Below are 14,222 nucleotides of genomic sequence, written 5' to 3'. Positions count from 1 at the left end.
GTTGATCACATCAAAACTACCACGGGATCCAACAAATTCACTAGCATTGTCAAGATGAATTTTCTTGATTGGATAATTCAAAAAATGCACTCGAAATCGAATTAACTCTATAAGTAGTTTCGCAAATATCAAGTTACGAGTTGATAATAAACATACATGTGATCATCTAGTTGATGCATCAATCAAAATAATAACATATCAAAATAGTCCACATGGTGGGTCAATGGGCTCACATATATCACCATGTATGTATTCTAAAAATGCAAGAGATTCAATACGAACCTTCACTTGTGATGACTTTATAATTAATTTTTCTTGAGGACTAATTTCACATGAAAATTCATTTGGTTGAAGATTTTTTTTTTGACTTTTCAAAGAATGACCATAAGAATTCTTTAATATTATTCGCATCATTATAGAACAAGATGACCCAACTAGTCATGCCAAATAATAAAAGTAGTGTGATAAGTAAACTTCTCATTTATTATTGCATTTATTTCACATGTAGTGATGTATGTATAATATAATCCATATGAATAAGAAGGTATAATTTTATTTCCAAACTTAACACCTGTGATGTACAAGTATTCGTTATTACCTTTGTTTTTAGTCCCAATATGATACCTATTTTGATGAATGTCTTTAAAACTTAACAAGTTTCTGTGAGATTTTGAAGAAAATAATGCATCATACCTCTCCTTCCAACTTAACAGTATAATGTCTTTGAAACTTAACGTAAGTGCATCCAATCGTAACAAGCTTTTGGAAGAATGACAGTCTTTCAATGATCATACCTCTCCTTCAAATTTGTCCACAATACAAATGGGTCATTCACTGTCAAGTACTCAGCTTTTAGACTTTCATGAAGGTGATGCTAGATAAAAATCGCTTTGATATTTTCTGAACGAGTGGTTTTATTTCTTTCTTTGATAGTATCTCTAAGATCAGTGATAGTATCTCTAAGATCATTCACACCTAGATGGATTTCAGCATCTAGTACCCATGATAAGTAATTCTTTCTATTGATATCAAGAGCGACAAACTCAAACTTTGCGAGATTAGATAAAAGAAATCTAGTACCCATGATAAGTAATTCTTTCTATTGATATCAAAAGCGACAAACTCAAACTTGGCGAGATTAGATAAAAGAAATCAAAAACAAGAAATAAAACAAATTTAAAACACTAACCAAAAAGGAGTTTCGAAAGTAGGCCAGAGACTAACGTGTCATAAATATTACATAAGGGTAAAGTAGAGAGTAATTTAGAAAGCAAGAGTCCAGTTCTTTCCTTTTATATCCACTAATATTTATTTCACATAAGCCACTATTTATAAGTTTCATGCATACACCTTTCATCCAGGCTGGATTCTCGAGATCATTTTTACGGTTCAAGATGCTCCCTTTTCATGTATTGATGGAGATGCATGATCCCTACTTGTAAAATAAGTGGGATCATGTATCTCTATCAATATATAAAAAGGGAGCATCCTCTAAACCGCAAAAAACTGTCCAAAAAATCTCCTCTCCCTTTCATCTGCCCGTTATAATACTGCATAACTATGTGAGTTATTAGAGAGCTATGTGAGTTATTAGAGAGCAATGGGAGATAATGAGGTAATAATGATTACATCTTGTAATATTGTGAATAACATGGACATCCACTAAAATATATTATTCATACCAAAAAGGTAATTATTATTTTGTCAAAACTGTATTTTTTTAAAAAAAAAAAATACTAAAACAGCATGAAATATACTATTGGTCCTGAAAAATAATTTTTATATTAATATTATTATAATACCTAAAATCGTAGTCGATATAATATAAAATAATTTAGTGTGACTTTGGCAGATAATCGTATTTGATATTCTAAAATATATAATTCGTGTGCTAAATTAATATTTAAATCATAATACTCATTTAAGATTATCAAAAAATATCTTGTTTAGATTCTAACTAATTTTAGGACATAACTATAATTTGACTAGATTATTAGTTATGTTCCAAATTTTAGAACTTATTGATAACAACATATTAGATGGTTAAATAAATAGTAATAGAAAAAACCAATAAATTAATGAATTGATCGAACTATTTACTAGCTTGGCCTAATTAAATTGACCAACCTATATAATCCACACGAATCAATCAATATGTGTCCTCTCGGATGAGTCTAGTGGCTAGCGCATGAGATATTGTCATCATAAGGTCAGGGGTTTGAATCTCAACAAAACCGAAGTAAATATTTCCCTTATGTGCTAGTCACTACTCTAAAGGCTAGTAACCGCCCGTGATTTACCTCCTCCATATTGGTCATGGGACGGCCGACCGGACGTTTGGCACCAAGTCCAGCTAGGTCGACGGGTTGACCAGATAGCTGGCACGAAGTCCAGACGGGTCGAAGGACTGACTGAACGTCTGGCAGGTAAGTAAAGGTAAGTCACTGGAGGGGAGTGACTGTGAGGATGCGTTCCCGGGAAGGGAACTTAGGCACCGATCCGACTTAGAACCATTTCGGAACTCTAAGTCGAGATCGTGACTAGATTCCGGTCTCGGAAAGACGGAATCTAAGTCATACTCTTTTCTATTTGAATTATGAATTGTGCTAATAATCTGTTTTGCAGGAGATATGAGTGCCTCGGACTAACGTTTTTTTGCAGGAAGAAAACTGCTGGAAAACAGGGTCCGGGCGCCCGGGAGGTACCCGGGCGCCTAGAGACAAACTTTTATCATCTTCACGTCATCGCCACATGGAGCCTCCTGGTTGGGTTAGCTACGTCACACCAGGGTGCCCTCTGAAAGTTCCAGGCACCCCGAACCTCCTATATAAGGAGGGTCAAGGCTGAAGCTCCGACAACAACTGACAATCAGATCTTCAGTGCTCCTACGACGCTGCCAAAAGCTCACTGACAAGTTTCTTTTTCTTTCTGTCTTAGTTTTCATAATTGTCGGCATTTTTTTTACTAATAATTCCTATACTTTCGTTGTAATTCTCATTTCAAATTATTAGTGATTGCCACCCGAAAGCACCTTTGTGTGCGGGCCTTGGAGTAGGAGTCGACACAGGCTCCGAACCAAGTAAAAATTACTTGTGTCATCTCTCTTTACTTTACTTTTTCCGCTGCGTACTCTTGTTAATTTTTAAATCGATATTCCCCCCCCCCCCCCCTCTATCGACTTTCACGATCCAACAACTATGGTTGCCGCTTGATACTAAAAATGCAATAACACTTATCTCCAATAAGTTTCAAGAACTAGCAATAGAGAGTGGAGAAGAAGTTCATGATTTAAATTTTTGAACGCCTTTATATCTCATAGATTAGGGTTCCCAATCGATTAACCTTTGCCCCATTCGATTGCCACGTCTTATCCAAGCAAATCCAATCATCCAAACCTCGTAACGGCTCTTTTCTTCTTCTCTTAATTGATTAGCCAATCGATTACAAGGTTTTAATCGATCATTTGATCAATTCAGAAACCCATTGTTTGCTTGCGAACTTCTTGTGGGTGTAGCGGGGCTGGCAAAAGGTGGCGTGAATTGCCTGTAAAATAAAAACTAAACCTTTCTCAATCTTTTAACTTAGATTAGTAGCACAATTATAATAAAGCAATTGAACAACTAAAAATAAATGAGACTAAAAAATTACTTGGTTACAACTAGGGCTGCAAATGAATCGAGCCGGCTCGCGAGCTTTTCGAGCCGGCTCGAAAAATATTCGATTCGTATTCGAATTTATCGAATTCGAGCCGAACTCGAACATGTTCGAACTTTTTCTCGAGCCGAACTCGAACCCAAATTATATTGTTCGAGCCGCTCGCGAGCCGCTCGCGAGCCTTAATATTTATTAATATAAGTTAAATATATATTAAATAAATAAATTTCGAGCCTTTCGAACCTATTTTCGAGTAATAATTCGAATAGTTCGCGAACATGTTTGAATATTTCGAGCCGAATTCGAACCCGAACCCTAATTCGAACCGAACTCGAACCAAACATTTTAAAATTTTCGAGCTTCGAATCGAGCTCGAACTCGAATATACCTATTTCGAGCCGAATTCGAACCTTAAATTTTTCAGCATATTCGGCTCGATTCGATTCATTTACACCCCTAGTTACAACCTAGGTGATTGTTAATCCAAGACAAAATAACACTAAAAATATCCCCTTCGTGTAAGTGGAGAAGCCTCTTACACTCGTTGAACGCTCAGAATTGTGCTAGGAAATAAATACAGGAGGTATTGAATATTTCCTAACTCCAGGGGGTCTTCTTATAGTCCTTAAAAAACTCTATTCGCAGCTTAAAGGTGCCTTCAAGGTGGTCCAAGGCGCCTTCCATTGGATAAGTTTTATTCGCAGAGGATAAAACTTTATCCTCGGCTAACGACTAGCGAAGGCGCATTCTATAGGCTAGAAGATGCCTTCACACTATTCATCGAAGGCACCTTCCATTCTATAGAAAGTGTCTTCCATAAGGCAGAAGACAGATCAACTCCCATAAGCTGATCTCTTCGTGTGGATGATACTCCGGCTACCTGAAGTTGAGCTTATCCGAACCTGACTCTGACCTTCTCCTCGAGCAGGCTTCCTCCCGGGCTTATCATCCGTCGAACGTCGTACACATCCTTCTCATCCACCAGTGTACTCTTCCGTTCTATTTCGTCTCTCGGATGCACCAAGTTAATCGGCTCCTTTTCCGTGTCATCCTTCTCACAATGCGTCTTCCGCTTGACTTCTTGTCTTCCTAAGCCCCTTCACACTTAGACACAAGGATCAAACACATACAAGACTTAACTTAATTTGATTGACCACATAAAAACTACTATAGGATACTTACAATCACTACAATAAATATGACTGCGCATAATTATGTTGGGTACTTACAAACAAGAAACAGAATAAAAATATTGATTTGGGAATTGTTTGATAAAAAATATAAGATTATGACAAATATAAACACAACATAAGAAAAATAATTTGGGAATTATATTAATTTGGGATATAACATTGAAGACATTTTAACTCCAAAGTCAATATGTTGCTTAAGGCAATATGCTGCTTAAATCATTGAACATAAGAAAAATGACTTTAAAACAAAAAATACATTATACAAAGAAAAACATAACACTTGGGACATTTTTTTATACCTGTTTGGAAGCACTAATAATAAAGTTGTTTGCCACCATATTCCTGGATAAAATTATCTCGAGATTAAGAGAAAAGAAATAAAGAAACACAGAGAAACTAACTAAACTATGTCCTAGTTACTGGATAAAATTTTCTAAAATAATGCTAGAATTAATTGATTTTTATAAGATCAAGAAGATTCCTGTGTTCCACATACAATGGTAGATTCTGCTGATTAACCCAAGGGGGAAAGCTTCCTGTTAAATTATTGTATGATAGGTCACTACAAAGAAATACAGAAGTCTACTTAATAGGGAAATTAAACTTGAATAGGGACTAAAAACAAAGTTATAAATACAGACTAAACCTGAATAGGGATTGCAAAGAAAGTTATTACAAAATCAGATGTTGTTGCTTCAACAGGATAAACAACGGTATATCAATAATTGGAAATGAATTCATCCTTCAGATAATATAATTAATTTTTTGAAGTAGTTTTTTTATAGAAAAAACAAAGATGCGCTATAAATAAAATAAAAATAATCGAGAAAGTCTACAATATCCAATGAGCTAATTTCATTTTCTTGAACAATGCAACTACAAGTGTGTTTATCACCAAATAAAGGAAAGATATAAGTGACACTTCTAAAAGAAATGTTTTAACACCTGAACAAACACCAAAATGAAAATTTCTAGAGAGTAAAAACATTTGAATTGATTATTTTGGAGCTTCAACTGACATAGTTGTTCTTTTTAACACAAAAAAGAATGAACCAATAGGCATGATTAACATTGCTATGCGATGTCTCACTAAAAATAATTAACACTTACATTCCAACTTCAGGTATAATTTATGACAAATACTTTGAAAAAAAATCTTGAATCTCTCTTTTTCAAAAGGAAGTGTGCTTTTGGAAATCAGATCCTCTATCCTAAGATTCTTGTGTCCCCTTGTTGATCGGACGGTCATGACATCCTCATCATCCTTGAGATGTGATCTAGCCCGCCCGATCAGCGAGGGGACACGAGGATACGGAAATCTTGGGGCAGAGGATCTGGGGTTGTGCTTCTGTTAAAAGAAGAAGAGCTCTGCACAACGGCAAGAAAAAGATTGGTTCGATTATCACAATTCCAACTCTATGAATCAAAAGAATACAACAGAAGATCAGCGTGTCAAAAAAAATAGAAAATCAGGATCTAAGAAAATATCATACCACATGTTGTTGCATCTTCTCTATGTTTAAATTCCTATAAAACAAAACTGAATTAAACAAATATAGGAATGTAGCAAAAAATATTGTTATCAAATAAAACAATGAGTCAATAGGTCTTCGCTATCATAGTCATGAAACATGATAAATTTTATAGTTCATTAAAATAGGCAAAGATAAAATCAGATGATAGAATAAATTGTCATTCGGCAAAAATGACAATAAGAAAGATAAATAATCAATATATTGAGTTGAGTTTTCTATCTATTAATGAGTCTCTCCTGTTGGCATTTAGATCATAAATATACCTTTTCCCTCTTATTTAACTGTTCTTCCTTGATTTTCCCTCTCCTTTTACTTAATTTTCTCTCTCCTTTTACTTCAAATCCTATATGAAAACACAGAACTATGAAAGTATTATACAAAAATACTCTTAACAGGAAGAGCAAAGATACATCAGACAAGCACGATTATAACATCAAGAAGATGCAATCTTTATAACAAATGTTTCTGCAACTCTACATATCAATGACAAATGACTTTTTCATGCATAAATTATATATTTGAAAAGCACATAAGCACATTCGAACTCCTAATAACTTTATGTCCTCCTCAAATGGACACTCAGTTTACTGATTCATATGTTGGCTTTCATTAACAATATAGTACCTTGAAATTGCACTTACATTTTATGTATCAAGAGGAATATCAACTGTTGTTCCATAATCGTTGTAGAAACCAGCAGGTTTTGAAGGAAGTGGTGAAAGCCTAGAATTTGACGCAAGAGGAATACTTAGCTTGATGGATTCTGTAGTCATAATGGATATTGGATAAACAAAAGAATTAGTAAGACTAATTCTGATAAGCACGTCGCACTCGTTGTCTTACTAGAGAGAGGGGAGGGGTGTTTCATGATGATAATTTACGGTGGAATAAAATACGAAACACACTTACAACACTAATACGAAGGATTTATTTGGTATACAGCTCAGGATGAGGTGACTAATCTAAGGATCCACATACGCAAACACTCTCTACTAAGAAATAAATACTCCTTCTCGGTAACTACCGGAGGTGAAGAAACCTCGTACAATACTCACACAACATACAACACGACGCAAGAAGAAAAATACAAGTACACAAAGGAAAAACCTCTTCTTGCTTGACCTTGTTGTAGTTATTCGCCTCTTGAACCTTGGAAGTGCAGCAGCGCTTATTCCCAAGAGCTTCCAAGAACTGGCGGTGAGTGTCGGAGAAGATCGCGTGAGCTGGAGAAGAAAGGTTTCCGCGTTTGAACTCTTCATCGTCTTTATATCTGTGCTTCTAGGGTTTCCATTCGATTGGGGCTCCTCCCAATCGATTGCCATGTCAGATCTCAGCGATCTCAGCCGTCCAAAACCTGCATCCTACGTAATGATCGTATCCCAATCGATTGGGGAGGCTTGAATCAATCGGCTAATCGATTCAGACCGCCTTTGCACTCTTTGCTAGAAAAGTCTGAATCGATCAGCTAATCGAATCAGCTTCCTCGCGTCACACGCGATTTCTAGTCCCCAATCGACCGGCTGATCGATTGGTGGTGCCCAATCGATCAGCTGATTGATTGGGGACCATTCTGTTTGCATGATAAAACACCCCCAATCGATCGATCGATCAATTGGGCTGCTATTTATCGCAGCATTCTCCCAATTGATCGGTTGATCGATTGAGCTTCGGTCCAATCAATTGGTTGATCGATTAACCATTCTTGACTTGCTTAACTCAAGCTCAAGGGCCCCCAATTCCAACATCTGGTCAACCGTGACCTGTTGAAACTCCTCATGTCTAGCATCCGATCAACCTTGACCTGTCGAGACTTCTTCACCAAATGTCCGGACAATCCTTTGACCTACTTGGATTTTTCACGTGTCTAGTTTCACTCATCAGGTCTTTCCATTTGCCTGGCTTCACTCACCAAGACTTTCACCTAGTTTCACTCACTAGGATTTTCCCACTGCCCAGCTTCACTCACCGGGACTTCCACCTGCCTAGGTTCACTCACTAGGTCTTTCACCTAGCTTCACTCGCCAGGATTTTCCAACTGCCTAGCTTCACTCATTAGATCTTTCACCTGACTTCAGTACTCACCAGGATTTTCAACTGCCTGGCTTCACTCACCAAGACTTCCCCCTTACCTAACCTCCAGTTAGGACTTTCCTAATCAAGTATCCGGTCAACTCTTTGACCTACTTGACTATTCTTCACACCAGACTGGTCAAACCTTGACCAGAGGAGAATTGCTCCAACAATTTCCCCAATTGGATGATTGCTCCTGCAATCTCCATACATTGTTAAACATCGAAACCCAAATATCAAGACTTAAGCTTGAACCAACTCAAGCTTAGTTAACCTGGTCAACCTGACCCAGGGGATATTGTACCAATAATCTCCCCTTTTTTATGTTTGACAATACCTTTAAGTTAGGCTAATCCCATAACCTCAATTTTTTCTTCATGTCAATGCATGAATGATGGTTTCTTTCTTTCTCTCCCTTTCCAAGAGGGCAAACTCCCCCGTTGGGTAATGAAGGCATAATTTAGATCCTACATTCTTCCCCAAACTTTCCTAAAGGAACAAAGGCCTAACTTAAACCCTACATTATCCCCCTATTAGCACACATAAAAAACTCTCCCCCTGAAAAGTTATGCATACGTTGTTCACAACTTTACTCATTGTTCACAACACCACAATGAATGTCTCATACCGTTCATTGTATCCAATGCTCACCCTTGAGCATTAAACTTCTTCACAATGCTCATCCTAGTGCATTCACAACTTAACAACGAACATATCCACTCTCTATTATTTTTCAATGCTCAACCTTAAGCATTTACTCTAAAGAAGGTTAACCACCTTTCAAGGTGTTTGAAAAATAATTTTCATGTCCTTAAAGAGTAACTCCCCCTAAAGATATGCTCCAAGCTTCTGTCATTGCACCAACAATTACTTAGAGTTCCTAAATATTTAGGAAACCCAAAAACATGAAGTTTTGAGGTTTAAGTATCAATATTTGAATGCATACCTCAACTTAACTTTAATCTAGTGTTCCTTAACCATTTCTCCTTGTTTTCATCATGAAAACTACCCTTAAATGTATATAAATATATTCCAAGGGGTTAGGAGTGGTTAATGAGGTTAAAAATAGCTTAAAGTGTCAAAATCAGACTTTTCCAACGAGAATCAGCCGTCTCAATAGATTGGGTTGGGACTCAATAGATTGGTACCATTTCAATCGATCCACTGATCTATTCCGCGAGCTTCTGTTCATGGAGAAAACACTTGAATCGATCCACTACTTTATCCAGGTAGAAATAAATCGATCGGCTGATCGATTCAGTGAGCTTCTGCTCACAGGAAACCCATCTCAATCGATCGGCTGATCGATTGAGATTTTGAATTTCTGAAATCCAATTTCAACCGAAATTCAGAAATACCTTAAAATTCTATAAAATTCTAAAAATCATGAAAATTATTGTAGATATTATTTAGGGTATATACTATCAAGAAAAAAATAGTTTTCTAAGAAAATACTTCCTATTTTCAATGATTGACACAAAATTAGAAACTTGTAAAAACTTCAATGTTTCTTCCAAGTTTGTGTCTAACATTTCAATGATGGTTAATATCAAAAGATTGTCTTCACCAAGATTTTCCAAAGTATATTTAAAATATTTTTCAAAATTAATTTCCAACCATGTTCTTTGGGCTCAATGCACGTGACTTGTATATTAACTTTCCTAATGATTGGAGTATACATAACTATGTGTTTTGATGAAATCAAAATTCAAATAGATGCACTAAATCAATATCTTGAGTCTTGTTCATCATCCTAGCATCTCACTTGTATCTAATGTGTACTAAAACATATACAAGTCACCTTATAATTTTTGTGAGATGTAGATTTTGGTTTTGCCCTAAAATAGGGATCATGCATATTTATCTAATCATTTTAGGAATTATGAGCATCCACCTAGGTTGTCACTTGTTAGTAAATGTCATTGTCCTTAATTGAAAGGAATTAAAAATAATGCATGATAATTTTATGGCATACATCAAAAAGAAGTATTTTTTTAAAGAAAATATACTATTACTACATGATGTATGTATGACATGACATGGTATTTTTGTTAGTTTTTCATAATAAGCATGAATGTAAAATATGATGTCATGGCATATGATGAGCAAACAAAGCATGACAATTTAGCATAAATAAAATATACCTAGATATTCTATCTAAGTATCTTAAATCCTTAGCTAAACTAAAATTGATCCTAGATTGCCTTCATTTTCTCAAGAAAATGTCAAAACCCAACTTGACATTTCTTTTACTCTTGATTTGTTGTGCCAATTAAAATTAAGTCCAATTCTTCAAATTTTGACACATTTTATTCTTCCAAAGAATAATCAATTAATCCTTTTCTTTTTCAAAGGTTAACAAAAACCTTGAAAATACCTCCAAGTGTCAACTTTATCAAGGTTGGGTTAACCACCATACCCATTTAGAGTTAACACTCTCTAAACTCATCTAGGGTGTAGAGAATATGCTCCTCAAAACTCAAATCCGATTGGTGCTCCTTGATGTTCTAGGTATTCACTAGGGATAACTTCCTTAGATACCTTCCTAATGACCTTTCTAGTCTTCTTAGAAGCCTTGGTCACTTTCTCTAGATCAACTCTAGTTATAACTTTCCTTGTGACCTTCTTGGTGATTTTCTTAAACTTCTTAGAAGTCTTAGTCACATTAGTCTTCACAAAAATACTTCTAGGGATAACTTCCCTTGTATATTTGATTTGACCCCTAGACCTAGGGTTGACTCCATAACTATATAGAACCCTATGATAAGGAAGAACATCCTTCTTGGCTATGGGTTTGTATCCCAAACCTCTATGACTACTAGATGATTCTTGTCTAACTCTCCCTAGGTTATGCTCATTTTGACCCTTAATAATATTTTCTATTTTCTTTAGGGTCTTTTCTAATTCATCAAGTCTTGACCTCAAGGCTTGATTTTCCAACCTTAAATCCTTAGATTTTGATTTGTCCTGATTTATATGAGCATTCCTATTTTTAGGCCTATAACTAAAATCCTTAGAGTTATTGCTTAATTTATCTACCTTCCTAGCCTTAGGTGTGGTAGTCTTAGCATGACAAGTCACATGATTTTTCTTAATTCTATCATGCTTCCTATTTTCATAATAAATAGCATTAAAATAATATAAATTACACTACAACAAAAATGTTAAAAGACAACACCCCAAAGACAACAGTTTTAAGAGAAATCATTGCGAATTTGATCAAAGACAACGATTTTTGACAAAACCGTTGTCTTTGAACTCCCCATTAAATATAAAAGACAACGGTTTTGTGAAAACTATTGTCATTGAACGACTTTTTTTAAAAAACAACAATACTTTTTACAATGATTTTCTAAACCGTTGTCTTTAAGTGCATTTTTAGGGACTACGACAACAGTTTTGATAAAATCGTTGTATTTGACTTCGGTCTTTTTTCCCCTCGAGCACAATTTTACTTTCCCTCTCTCCGAATATCTTTTCAGAGCTGTGTTTTCTCCTTCACATTCCCAAACCCTAGCCATTTTTTCTTTTCCTCTCCACCGTGAGCCAGCAAGAAAAGGATTGTTCTGCACTCTCTCACCTGCGGCTCTTTTTAAAGCGCACCTCCGCAACCACCAACCCGGTGGCAATTGTTGTTTTGCTTCTCTTTCAACTTCATGGACGCTTTCGAATCTGGTCTTTACTAAGGGATGAAGAGATTAGTTGGGCTTCAGTTTCTTGTTGCTACTGTTGTTGCTGTTGCTTTCAGATGGGAGGTGTTTCTTGCTCAAGTCTACTCCTTCCCTACTTATGAAAGTGAGTATCTTGTTCTAATCCCAATGATCTCGATTTTTTTTTCTTTTTGAGATAATGTCAGGATTAACTATTGTTCCTTGTAGTCTCTGCGTTGGCCGCATTTAAACGTGCTGCATTTAAGGATCCTTTGTCGGCTCTGGCCGACTGGAATCCCCTCGATGGGAGTCCTTGCAATTGGACTGGCGTTGCCTGCTCCGTGAATCGGGATTGTGTTGTTTCCCTATAAGAAATCTGGCGCTTTGTTGGAGTCTTCACTCTTAGATCTCGGTTTCCTCTTTATCTCTTCTCGTGGGAAAAGCATGTTTGTAATTGTCCTCTATTAGTGTTTTTTTTTAGGAAAATTCTGTTTCAGTATGTGAAGTGTGGAACTGTATCTTCATTTTTGCAGAAACCTTTCAGGGTCATCATTGAAAGGATTTCTCACTCCAGAACTTAGATATCTCGGTTGCTTGCAAGAACTGTATGTGGTTTTGTTTCTTGTGACCTAGTTCTTCGTGTTACGTGCCTTCCTTTGAAGATTAGCTGTCATTATGTAGGCATTTGAGAAATAACTTGCTTTTAGGTGCAATTTCAATGGAAATAGGGATGCTGAATAGGGATGACAATGGGTCGGATTCGGATCGAATTCTATATCCTCCGTATTCATACTCATCGGGTATAAGATATCCAATGGGTATACTCATACCCATTAAAAGACCGGATATATTCTATACGTGTAATTTTTCTTCTTTCTATCGAGCTATTATCATTCAACAAAAACATATTAAAATTAACATCCTATTAAAAATATATATATATATATATATAATTAAAAAAAATAGATTAAACATCTATATAGGCCTACTAATATCAACAAAAAATAGTAAGTTGATTTTAGAAAAGAAAATTTTCTTTAATATATGTATATATATTATTTAATCGAGTATTCGGGTCGAGTATCGGGTATTGATAGTCCCTCCATACCCTCCTCTATTCGGGTCGGATGTCGAATTTTCCATCGAATTCGGATGAAATTACCATCCCTAATGCTGAAGAACCTTACTCTGTTAGATTTGAGTGTAAATAGACTCATTGGTCCTATACCTCCTATGCTTGGAGAGTTAACTGTTGTCACAAAATTGTACGAAGTAATCACTGCTTGGATTTTGAACGCTAGTGAATTTGGTGGCTAATTTGCGTTAATTGGCTTCCCTTTTTCATCTCTTTTTATAGAGATCTTCATTCCAATGGTTTGACTGGTATGATACCTCCAGAACTTGGTAAGTTGAAGAATCTTTTAGAGTTGCGATTAGACAGGGACAAGCTTGAGGGACAAATTCCAGGAGTTACCATGTCAAATTTCTCAGCAACTTTACATGCCATGTAAGTTATATTTGTATTATTTTTTGTTTATTTTCTTCAAATGCTATGGCTACTAAACTTCTATTTCCTAGTTAAGATATTATTAAAACTTCTCCACGTCATCGACAATGTCTTTTTACGGGAAAATATTCTTATACATCATTTCTCACTTCATGGACATATACAACTACCCCACCTAGTAGGACAAGTTTGATTGTTATTGTTATTTGTATGGACATATGCAACTCGAGAATAAACAATGAAAAATGACCTTATGTATGTTTTTTAACTTGGTCGATCCAATCAATATGAACATTTCTCTTGGTAATTGTTGAAAATTTTTTTGCAGTTAATTTTCAGTTGTCATTAGATTTTGACTGTCATCGACCCTTATGTGGAGATAGTTTATTTGTTCGATTCACTTAGTCATCATAATCGTTATGAGGACTAGAAATATGTAGTGGATATGTGGGTACATATTTTTTTTAATTAAGCATGTAATTTATTACTCATATGTCAACTCTTGTTGTACGAAGGAGCTTGAAATTGTTCAATTCGAACAAGGAAAGGAAAGGGAAAACGAAGCCTACGTGGGAAGTTGTAAAAGTTTGTATATTATATATACACACATATG

The 14,222-nt window shown here is 35.7% G+C and overlaps 1 pseudogene; it reads left to right on the top strand.

Moving 5' to 3' along the window:
* Positions 1-12,141: 12,141 nt before the first annotated feature.
* LOC122055110 lies at positions 12,142-13,941 on the top strand (annotated as a pseudogene).
* The last annotated feature ends 281 nt before the right edge of the window (positions 13,942-14,222 follow it).

This window comes from Zingiber officinale, chromosome 3B, assembly GCF_018446385.1.
Source record: "Zingiber officinale cultivar Zhangliang chromosome 3B, Zo_v1.1, whole genome shotgun sequence".
Classification (NCBI taxonomy): Eukaryota; Viridiplantae; Streptophyta; class Magnoliopsida; order Zingiberales; family Zingiberaceae; genus Zingiber; species Zingiber officinale.
Note: the sequence above shows the minus strand (reverse complement) of the source record. Positions and strands in the feature narration are given on the sequence as shown.